We start from the raw sequence: 12,298 nt of genomic DNA, 5'->3' as shown, positions 1-12,298 counted from the left end.
ATCAGATAAGTGGTTTTATTAATCTATCCGCTGGCAGTCGAGTCAGATATCGGGAGTATCTGTCCAAGTCAACACTGGAAGAACTAACATGAGAGTCTGACTATGAATACTTCTCATTTTCCCATTGTACACGTTCTGTGCACTCTATGTATCTCCTATTGAATTGCAAGCTCTAAATACAGTCATTCCCAAGCCAATTACATCATGGATATTCTTTGAAAAATAACAATTCATTTTTTTAAAAAAATAAGGGGGTTACTGTTATTTTCCCAGCCAAAAATAATTCCTTGATAAATTGACAAATACAGAAATGGGACAGAAAACTCTGTGTTGCCTAACAATGTTGTAAGTCAAGACTCAGATGTATACGGAAAAAACAGACTTCAGCAGTTTCCAAGTCTAACTGCAAGTCTAAAAGTATAGAAATACAATTAAAGATCCTCCCTCTTTTTTTTTTTTAATTTATACAGCAGAAATTGACCCTGTAACAGAAATGGTTTTCTTTTCACTCCTCTTACCACTTCACTTATTCTAGCACTCCAAATAAAGTTTTCAGAAGGATCTAATTGTGGGATATTCTGATAATAAATTATTTAATATCTCCTGTTCAGTGACCTGAGGTTAATTATTTTCTACATGGGCATTTAATCAATGCATTAACAAACCACAATTGCTTCAATTGACAGAATACTGTACAGTCATGGTAATTACAAATTCTATACAGGAGTCTGAAATGAAAGAAGTTCTACTTAGCTTGTTATGACCTACAAAGGAAATAAAGGAACTGAAATGTTGAAGTTTCTCATGAAAGAGGCAGACCTTCTGATTATTGGGATGGGGTCGTATAAATGTGGTGTACAGAAATCTGCTGGAGTCACTTTTACTAATTTTCTTTATCCACTCATTCGCTTAAAAAATTCAAGTGTATATGGCATAATTTGCTGTTTATAAACTCTTTTCTACTGGTTGCTCCTAAATAAAAATAGAGCAGAAACTTATGTCTTACAAGAACTCCATGTAATTGATCAGTGTTATGAAACTTTAAAATAAAGCTGATAAGAAAACACACATCTCTAAAAGTGACAAAGATTAAAAGACAAACCCAGAAATCTGTATTAGTCAGTGGTCTCATGAAGGGAACTCGTATTACACTAAAACAGCTATATGCCCCTAATGCTAATCAACTAACCTGTTCTCAAAATGCTTTTAAATACCAAACATATAACAACATAATAGTGGAAATACTAGCATTATTTTAAAATGTGGGAAAGGACAGATGAATTTTAAGATCAGTAGAAATTAATCTTAGATCAGAATATATTAACGAAACAAACAATATATAAACAAATAAAGAGAAGAATCCAGGACATTTTTATATCTGGATATCTTTTAAATTGAATGTCTGAGATTGCACACAAATTCACTAATTCCCTTAGAAAATTTATATTTATCAATAATTTGTCATGACTTACAACCATTAGTGAGAAGCACAATTGAATTTTAACTTGATCACTCTGTCACGATTAAAACTGAAGAGTATCTCAATCAAATCTAGTAAATAGAGATATAATTCTATCCTATTCATATCATTTACCACATATGCATATATGTTTAAAATTACTGTCTATATAAAGCTGAATGATTCACAAGAAAGGTTTCTAAATACCAGCTGGGAAGCCCTTAAAATAGTAATTAAAGGCGATCTAATTACTCTTTCTTTAGTACACTTGTAAAACATGAGGCCCAACAAACAGAACTTACCGGATCAATGAAACAGCTTAAACAGACTCTCACAAAACACAGCATCTCCAGGTGTACACAGATAACCAATAATGATAGCTGGAAATTAAACACCGAATTAACTAACAAAATAGAATGTATCATGGGCCCAGAATAATTTGACACATTTTTTCTGAGAAAGCAGGCAGCAAAGCAAACAAGGTTGTTGGAGCCTTTTAATTCTTTCTTAAAATTGGCTCCAGGCAATAGGTTTCCGATACTGTGACCAGAGCACCAGAGACTGAGAAGCATCGATGGCCTCCAATCAGCAAACAATCCCCTGGCAAAGGTGAAGTTTTTATACTGCGTGTAAATGGGCCTACAAAACCTAGATACGACTACTGCTGTTGGGGAAATGGAAAATTACTTTAAAATGCATCTCTGAAATTAATCCCTGGTCCAGATGGAGTCTCTGTAGATTTCACAAAACCACAACTAACTTATCAAACACTGACTGAAAGCTGAAAATTACGTAATTCCCCACCTAAATGCTTGAAGCCCGAATTACAATATTATTTAGTTAACCAGGACCCAAGTGATTCTGCAATTTACAGGCCTGCAGTGACTACTGAATAGGGTGAGTAACATTTTAGCTTAAATGTTAACAAACAGGTTTGAGGAACATCTCCATTTAATACTGAAGGACTAGAATGTCCATGTTTGCTCCAGCCCTTCCAGGCTCCTAAAATGACCCAAGTTAAACCAAATGGAAATCTGAATATTAGCAGCAAGGCAGAAATAACTAAATTCAAATCGGTTTAGTTTAGATTAATTAATTTATTCCATGATTTAAGCATGACAGTTTTGACACACAAAAGAGAAAAGAGGAATTTCTGCACAAAGATGAATGTTTTCGAGGCAGATCCTGTCTTAAAATACTATGGGCCAAATAAAGCCTGAAGCAGAGGAAGAGAGAATTCATAAAACTTCATTAGGATTTACTTGCAGGGTTGGGGTGCAGGTTTTCTGTCACAAGATCCACTCGTGTTAGTCTCACATGATGGACAAGTGGCTGGAGCTTCCAAAGCCTTTGGAACTCAGGGATCTGGAGGGAAAGTGAACTCCGGTCCTGCAAACCCTATGGCCTCCACACAGATGGATTTCCCCTTTGAAGCTGGTACCTACTCTGCCCCTCCTCCCAGCATTATGCTTCCTTCAGGTGCCATGCTGCTGTCAGCTTCTTCAGTTACACCTATCCTTAACTCTTCCTGCATCCCTAAGGGAAGCTGCTATCACTAAGCCCAACTTAATGCTTCTCTCGAAAGCATCAACTCTGACTGGCTTTTCAGACAAAGATATCCTCTATATTTGAAGGGAGCATACCATGTAGCGTAGCTGCTTCTTAGCTCCATGCCTTCACAGCCAAATAAATTCCCTCTTATACATCACTCTGAATAAGGAAGCCACAAGTGAGTGGTGGATTACTAATAGCATTCAGTGAATAGCCAAAGTGAACAGTTTACAAACACGCCAGAATCTAAATTCTGTTCAGATAATCTAGCATTCAGGGAAAACTTGTGAACAACAAGTAATTCACAGACATCAGAATAACATTTCAAGTGATTCACAGACAGAGAAAGGGCTACATTTGTTAGAAGATTTATTTATAAAGAATAACACCTCAATGCAGTGTATTTATAAATAGATAGATCTTTCTCGGGTATTTAAAAAGGAACCTTTCTACAATAAGGATCAGAGTCTTGGTTGGGATATATGAGGGTGATTTCAAAGAGTTTTCATGTTATAACTTAAAACCCTACCTCAATAAGATGCTTTGCCTGCTCCATGCATTTCTTTAATATATCATTACTTTTCTTGTGCGACTAAGCCTCTGGGGCATTTTCTCTAATTACAGGAAGTCAAGAACCATCATCTCTCTTTGAAGATTCTGGCAGAATGGTCATATGCAGCAGAAATTCGCAGCTCCATCCATCAAGGATCTGAGAACCCTCAACTTCCACCAACTTCAATGGGAGTGTGGGGAACTCAGTCCTTCACTGAAGCACCCCAGCGCCTTGCAGGATCACAAACCCAGCATTCCTTTTAAAGAAAATCTTCAACATTGTGCTGGATGTTATCCTGCTGCTCAGACTGCCTGTGAAGTGTCATTTGTGGCAGCAACATACTCAACTATCCTACGGAAGCAGTGACTCTTACACGAAGAGAATTTGAAAACCTCATGAATAGCAGCAGCTCAGAATAGGTTAAATGCTTGGAGCAGATTTTGTTTCAAACAATTTAGTTTGATTTTTTTTTTTTTTTAAAGGGACATCAAAGAAAAAAATCATTTTAATCTTTGACGTGCTCAGCATTTGTTCCTAAGAGGTTCCTAATATGTGACTGGGTGCCTGAGAAATAATAAATAAGAATAGTAATAACCTTTTCTTTTAATTACTCAACTGCTGTCTCTATCATTTTAAAATGCTCAGACTTTGAAAGCCATTTCAGCCACAGGAGATTTTTCAAAGGTGCTGCTTTCTCATTCAAGGAGATATGTTTCTCTTCCAGCAGCCTTGAGGATGGTCTCAGTGGTAGCACAAGTAGTAAAATGCTGTATTCTTACAGGGATTTAGTTCCTGATGCACATGCTCTTTCCAGCACAATTTTCAAAGACAGATAGCAGGGTGTTCATTTTGTTTTTTTTTTTCTTTTGTTTTCTGAAATTGGAAAATATGCCCCAGGGATCCATTTGGATCAGGAAGAAGATATTTTAAAAAGTCTGCTCGTGTTAAAAGAACAATTTAAAATAGTAGGAACAGGTAATGTTAGTCATCTACTTAAGGCAGTAAGAAGGCTTACCAATGGAAACTTTTTATTAACCACACATTGAAAGTTAGATTTGTATGTTTTAAGTCACATGGGACAATTATGATAATTAAGTCTGACTGCCTGCATAATGCAGGCCAAAGAAACCTCATCCAGTCATTTTTGCAACAAGCCCAAAATATTTGACCCATAACATATCTTAAAGATCGTAAGTGATAGTGAATATAACACATTCCTCAGTAAGTTGTCTTATTGCCTGATTACCCTGCAGCTCAGTTAAATTCACAAAAAGCTCAGGAAGTGCAAGTTAAAAATCCAATACAACATGAACAAAGGCTGTTTTGATGTTTGGATATGTCATGAATTTTATGCACTCTCATAGACTTTCCAATGCCTCTTACCTTCATATCTTCATACCAAAAAACTCATAGCTACATTCACCACCCATTTAAAGTCACCAGCAAAGTTGGCAATTTAGGAAAACAATGCAGTAGGGCCTCATTTACCCAGAGCAAGCTGGCCAGCCACCCTGATTTTAGCCCACAAGCAAGATGCAGTGAGGCCAACCATTCAGCAGAAAACAGTGGCAGAGGATGGGACATTAATTCAGATCCCTGATGAGAGATCTAATATGTGTACTTTTGTTTTAGTCGCATCCCAAAATGGTCAATGGTGGTAGATTGTACAAAAGAGAGTGTGTTGACAGTGATTATTTTGTTATCAATAAATGCTGGTGGTGTTGGGCAGATTATATTATTTTATTATTGATGACTTTGTGGAGATAAAATTTTGTAAAAGTGACCAGAATATATGGGTTTTGTTGTTTTATTGTAAATCAAACTATAATTGAAATGTATGAATATACACATAACTTTGTTCTTCAGCTGAAAAATCTGTCTCTGATGCCTAGCCCCAGTAAATATGACTTCATGCTTATCAGGCTTATATCTCTGTCAACAATTTAGATTTCTACAGTTGTTATTGCTGTCTAAGACATTGTGTTCATATGAACCGAACAACCTCAGGACTGTTCCTTGTTATGTCCCAGACACTCTTGACGCTTCCATTTAATTACTGTTTACTGTTTGAGGCAGTTTTTCATCCAACAAGCCCTTTCATACATCATTCAGTGACCTACTCAATAACAGCGGTATCCGACATGGAACTTTGGAAATTGCTTTCTGAAACTCCAATGTGCTTTGTGTGTTTACTGTTTCACTAACGGGATGTCTTCAAAACACACCATCAGCTTAAGTAAATGTGATCTTACACTCATTCACCATGCCACTATTTCTGATCAAGTTATGCTTTTCTAATTTTCTGATATGTGACGCCCATACTGTGCTTCACTAATAATTTTCCTACAACTGATGTTAATGCAGCAGTTCAGTTATTATCCAACACTGCACATCTCCTGGCCATTTTAAAAAATAGTATTCTGTTTCTCACTTTGAAATTCTTTGGAATCTGGATGGAAATTAGCAAATTTATAAATATGATATTTGCAGCTAAGAATCAAACTTAAGTCCCCTGATCAGTCAGACTTGCCTATTATCCAGCCACCACATTTTGCATCCTGTGTTTCTGAGAGTAAGAGAAACAGTGCACCAGGAGCTGGAGATTTGCTTCGACTCCATGGGGAGGATTAGGTGGAGAGTTAGAGAGCTATGCCATCTCCACAGTTAAGCACCTAAATCTGGATTTAGACAATTTTTGCTTATCCAAAGCCCATTGGCATTAGTGGGAGTTTTTCCATTGACTTCAACGGGCTTTGAATCAAACCCAAATGTCATCGCTTCTTCCATCACTTGCAAAGGAAGACAAGAGCCATGCCTTCCCTACTGAGATCCATGCAAAGACATTTACAATTAAGGCTCACATGGAAATTAGATTCAGAATAACCTCTAGTTCAAAAAGAAATGGGTCTGTAACCTACCATTTAAATCAGCTTCTACACCACATGACTGGAGGATAATGTGACACCAATTTTTAAAAAAGGCTCCAGAGGTGATCCCAGCAATCATAGGCTTGGAAAAGAGATGACTAAGTGGGGGACATGACAGAGGTCTATACAATCATGAGTGGTGTGGAGAAAGTAAATAAGGAAGTGTTATTTACTCCTTCTCATAATACAAAAATTAGGGGTCACCAAATGAAATTAATAGGCAGCAGGTTTAAAACAAACAAAAGGAAGTATTTCTTCACAGCAGGCACAGTCAACCTGTGGCACTCCTTGCCAGAGGCTGTTGTGATGGCCAAGACTATAACAGCGTTCTGAGAAGAACTAGATAAGTTCATGGAGGATAGATCTACCAATGGCTATTAGCCAGGATAGGTAGGGACTGCTGTTTGCTAGAGGCTGGGAATGGCTGACGGGATGGATTACTTGATGATTACCTGTTCTGTTCATTCCCTCTGAAGCACATGGCATTGGCCACTGTCAGAAGACAGGATATTGGGCTAGATGGACCATTGGTCTGATCCAGTATGGCCATTCTTATGTTCTAAATAATTAAAAGAACATTTCTTAATTTCTCTTTACTGACTAAATGTGCATCTATAGTCCAAAAAAGCTAACAACCTGTTAGGCTGCATAAGGAACAGGATGGTGAATAACACAAAAAATATTATAATGTCTTTATACAAATCACTGGTGTGGCATCATCTAGGGTATTGCGTGCAGTGCTGGTCACCCCCTCGCAAAGAGGATACTGCAGAACTAGAGGGGGGGTCTGAAGAGCAGTGAAAATGATAAGGGGCCTGGAAAAATTCTCTTAAGGAGAGAAATGGAAAAGCTTAGATTTGTTTATATTAGAAAGGAGATGAATAAGAGCAGACATGACAAAAAGATCAGTAACTTCTTTTCTTACTCTCTTATCAGCACCTGGAAGCATTCCAGGAAATTAAAAGGTGGGACTTCAAAATTGATAAAAGGGAATATGCTTTCACACAACATATGATTAAGGTTAAGATTTTGTCACGGTTATTTTTAGTAAAGTCACAGACAGGTCACGGGCTCCATGAATTTTTGTTTATTGCGCTCTGATTGGTGTGGGGGAGGAGGCCTGGCAACCAGTCAGCCGTTCTGTAACCCCAGGGCATCGCTGCTCTGGCAGCCCCGGGGCTGACAGCTGCTCTAGCTCTGTCCTAGAAGAAGTCACGAATCCGTGACATCCATGACAGAACCGTAGCCTTACATATGCTTAAATATGGAAAACGCATTGCCATAGGAAGTCACCAAGGACAAGAAATTAACAAGATTCTAAAAGGGATGGGACATTTAGAAGCATATCAGGAATATCCAGAGATGTCATAATGAATGGTGAATTTAGCATAAGGGATATTAAACCCCAAACTGTCGGGTTTAAGCTAATTTCTAATAACTAGAGATCAGGATGACACCTAATATTAGAGGCAGATTACATCACATCTGCCTACTTTGGGATGCTAACACTTTCCTCTGAAGCATCTGATACTGGCTGCTGTCAGAGACAAGATAATAGCATAGATGGACTTTGGGTCTCATCCAGTATGACAATGACTATGTTACCGTCCTGTTCTACCCGCAAGCCTGTTGGATTTCCTTCCAACTCACCATAAATAAAGAAATTGGCATGTGCTGTCATCATCACATTTTCAACAGAATGCCCACCAGCTGTGCATCTCTGGCACACAAATGTCCTCTATTCTCTCCCTGCATCTGTCTTAATTTGCAAATCATTTACCTCCATGGTTACAAATTATACAAATAATCCTTCATCATAAAAAAAGTTAGGGATGAGCTCTCCTCACTAAGTATAAAAACATTATACAAAGATCCTCATTTTCTATGATTTTGAGAAGGACTAAGGAATGGACAAAGTGGTGCAGGAGAAATATAGAATTGAGCCAAACTTTTTCAGGAATTCAAAAATGAACCGTTTCGTCTCCCTTTTTAACATTGTTTCTCAAATCTGCTCTTTCCATTTCTATGCTGGGCTCAGAGTGAATGTGCTAAAAATACCTTAGAAATGCTGCTCTTTGTGAGATTTCTAGCCAAGTTCTGCAGACTCCAGGAGCTTGAATTTATCATATGATTTTTGCTATTATGAAATTCACCAGCCTATGAGAACTACTGAGATACCCAGTATTGGCAAACCCAAGCATTCAAATATCATGAATCAGCCCCTCCCCCACATCATGATTTTAAAATAGATTTTAAAAAAACATTTTAAGGGTTATTTTGATGGGAGGGGAGGGTACAGTGTCTTATGGTACCTGAGCCATATGGTACGTGATGGTACAGTCAGGCCATATTTTTCAAACTTTCCCTATCTCCAACCAGGAGAGCTACATACTTGCTTTCTTTAAATTATAAATAAATAAATAAAAGTTGAGATTTTTTTTTATGAAAGCACATTCATTCCAGGAACTGAGGTTTAAGTAAAGTACCAAAGAGCATGAGATTTGCAATAGAATGATGAGAATTTGCAGCAATGACACTAACCGAACATCCAGAAATGCCTATTCCCCTCCCCTCCCCCCAATTCTATACCTTACTGATCAAACTCTAAAAAGATCAGGACCCAGGGTGAATTGCTGGCCTCAATAGCAAAACTTTCATTGGGTTCAACAGGACCAGAATTTCATCCTAAGAGTTGTTATAACATGACCAAGAATTGCACACAAGACATATACAGTCTCCAACCAAACCAGCACCCTTCTTGCTGACAAACTTAATAGATTTGATCTGGATGAGCATGCAAAAGTTTGAAAGAACTCTTTGGAAATAAAAAGGTCACCAGCTCAGTTATAAAGGAGGCATGCAAATAAGACGAACTACCCTAGTTTTTCAAGCGATGAACAGAGTCACAGAACACTTTAATTTCCCCTGGCAGAGGTGTTACTTTATCATGCCGATTAAAATAATTTGCACTCACTGTCTTTTCTTGCCTTTTCCACTTGCCAGCAAACACATATCGCTAGTACGTGATGACCAAAAGTCTGGGTTTTTAAAGACTGTTCCAGTTTCCTGGCGTGTTCTGACTGATTGTACTGAAACTGGCATTTTGTTCCAGCTTCAGTATCTATTCAGCTCCTCAATCTAATAACAATTCTCCTGCAACCTCCATGATCAACCTCTTCAGTACAAGCTCCCCACCACCCTCTCCCTGGTGATAATATCAAGTGACACCATTTTTTTTAAAAGACTATTCACGTACACACATGCCCTGAGAGGCCAGGCTTCTTTGCTTTGCCTCTGAAAGACTTGTCAATACTAGTCTACGCTAGAGACTTGGAGAGAAAAGACAGCAAGGTCAGATACATGGTTCTCAAAGAGACTAAAGACCTGTTTTTAATTTGCGTCTTGTTACTCGCTAATATGTTCCACAGCTTTGTGACAACATATTTTAAGGAGAAAAGAGAGAGCGGTTATTTAACCAAGCTAGTGCTGTGTCCAGCAGATGTATCTGAATAGAACACACCTGCTGTGCTGCTGTATGAGAATGTAACACATATGGCCCAACATTCTATTCAGCGAAAAGGAATGTTAATGGACAATGGCAACACAGTAGGTGCAATGGAGGACCACCAGAGAAAGGGGAATTTACTGTGTGTGTGTGGGTGCTGGGTATAATAGTAATTATAATTGTTGCTTTCTTTTATCGTCATTCAGACGATTTAATTTACCAGGCTGCTTTTATGTAAACATAGTATGTTAAATGGCCACATTTCTCTTCCCTGAAGCCAATGCAACTCAAACCTTTTCTTTTTACTTCATTTAACTGCTTTTAGTTTCCGGTGTCCCTCATATACAGCATAGATGTCATTGGGCTGAAAAGGAGAGTTCTCATCCTTTTCTATAATAGCTAATGATTGCATTGCGATCTGAAGCACAAAATTTAATATCCCTCCAAAGTTGTTAGCATTAATTATAACAGTGGTGATATTTTTGGTATCCATATAAATATTTGTTCAATTCCTTTTTTAATCTTACTGAGTTCTTGACCTCCACAGCTTCCTGTGGTGTTGAGTTCCACAGTTTAATTACACTTTGTGTGAAAAAATATTTTCTTTGATCAGTTTTGAATTTCCCACCATTTAATTTTGTTGAACGTTCCCTTGTTCTTGTCTTATAAACAAGGGAGGACAACTACTCCTGATCTACCTTTCTAGACCATTTATTTATTTATATACTTATTTCTCATCCCCACTTATTCGTCTTCTTTGTCAGGTAAATAATCAAAGCTTTTCAATCTCTCTTCAGTGTTTCAGTAAATTCATAAGCTAATTTCCTTAAAACCCTTGTATTTTATCTCCTAGAACTAGCATACAGTCAGTTTTTCCAAGTGTTTGCTTACGTGCATTTAGAAAATTGCTATAATAAAGCAATCATCTTAAATTCATAGATTTCCTTTACAGCTAAAACCTATAGAATTCAATTAACAACATTTCCGTAGATTTTTTAAAGCAATCCAGAGAATTCAAAATCCAGAATAAATATTTTAGGTATTTGAATAATTTCCATAGAACTCTATCACTTTGATCCCTATTAAATTTTGCAGAACTTTCCGATAAGAGTCTTTTCAACAATGTTCTTGTCAAAGACTGATTTTTAAAAGCACTTTAGTTCCTCTTTCATCTCCTTCCTCATGTATTAATAGGCCTATTTTCTCTCCACTAGTAATTTCTTCTCATATATTCTCTTTTTATTCTTGCTACCCACATTTGATAGCACACAGTTCCCTACACACGAAAGAATCTATAAGGAGGATGCCACGGCTCAGTGAATAGCCTGGCTAGGGAAAGAAAGAAAACAATGGGCAACCTTAATTCTGGCACAATCCAATTTAGCTCTGACTGCTTGATTTTGCAAACTTTATATTTTTATTGTAGGCGTAGGGTCTGGATTGTTTATATAATACCATATAAATACACAGCATTTTACAAACGTACATTTGTTCCCTTACCTAAATATACATTTTCTGTGAAAGGAAGTATTTAAACCGTAATTTGCTGTTAAACAATTTCAATGTCTCTTTCATTTCACAATTAATCCTATTAAAATTACCTATATATACTAACAATATAGTATAATATAGACAATTAGTGGTGCTGGTCACGTAATTAATATTTTTCCCTCATCTGTTTGCAAACAGTCAATGAACAGATTGTATTTATTGTTTACAATTACACAATGAATAATTTAGGGTGTAGCATGATCACGAGTGGTTCATTGCAAATATTTGAGCGGTTTAGATTAAACATGGGTGGTAAATACATTTTTCTTCCCATACTAGAGGAATATAGTTCATGGTGTTTGTTTGGGGTAGGGATGGTGGGTGGGTGGGTGTGTGTGTGAGATACTTATTACAAAATTTCACTTTCTTCAAATATTCACTTAAAATTTGCTATTTCAGCAAACATTCCTGACTGTAAACTTGCTAGTTTAATAATGAAAAGTGACTACAAGGAGGCCATAGTCAAAATGAATTCATTAAGAAAATAATAATACAGTGAATAGCTGTGGAAATTTATTTGAAGCGTTCAGCCAGCTATACTACTGCAATACTGTTTGCCAGAACAACAGAAGTACTATGTTTTAAGGAGTGCTGAGGGGAAAAAACTTTGAAGAAAAGTTGGAAAACCTACCTATCAAGGTTCTTTACAGAGCCCCACTACTGTAGTATCTGAGCACCACACAATCTTCCATGTGCTTAGCCTCTCAACAAGTAGGGAAGTACTGTAAACCCCATTTTACATATGAGGAACT

Source organism: Emydura macquarii, unplaced genomic scaffold (assembly GCF_026122565.2).
Source record: "Emydura macquarii macquarii isolate MOO-44397 ecotype Brisbane River unplaced genomic scaffold, CSIRO-AGI_Emac_v2 contig_1477, whole genome shotgun sequence".
Taxonomy (NCBI): Eukaryota; Metazoa; Chordata; order Testudines; family Chelidae; genus Emydura; species Emydura macquarii.
The sequence above is the reverse complement of the archived record's forward strand: the minus strand, read 5'-3'. Positions refer to the sequence as shown.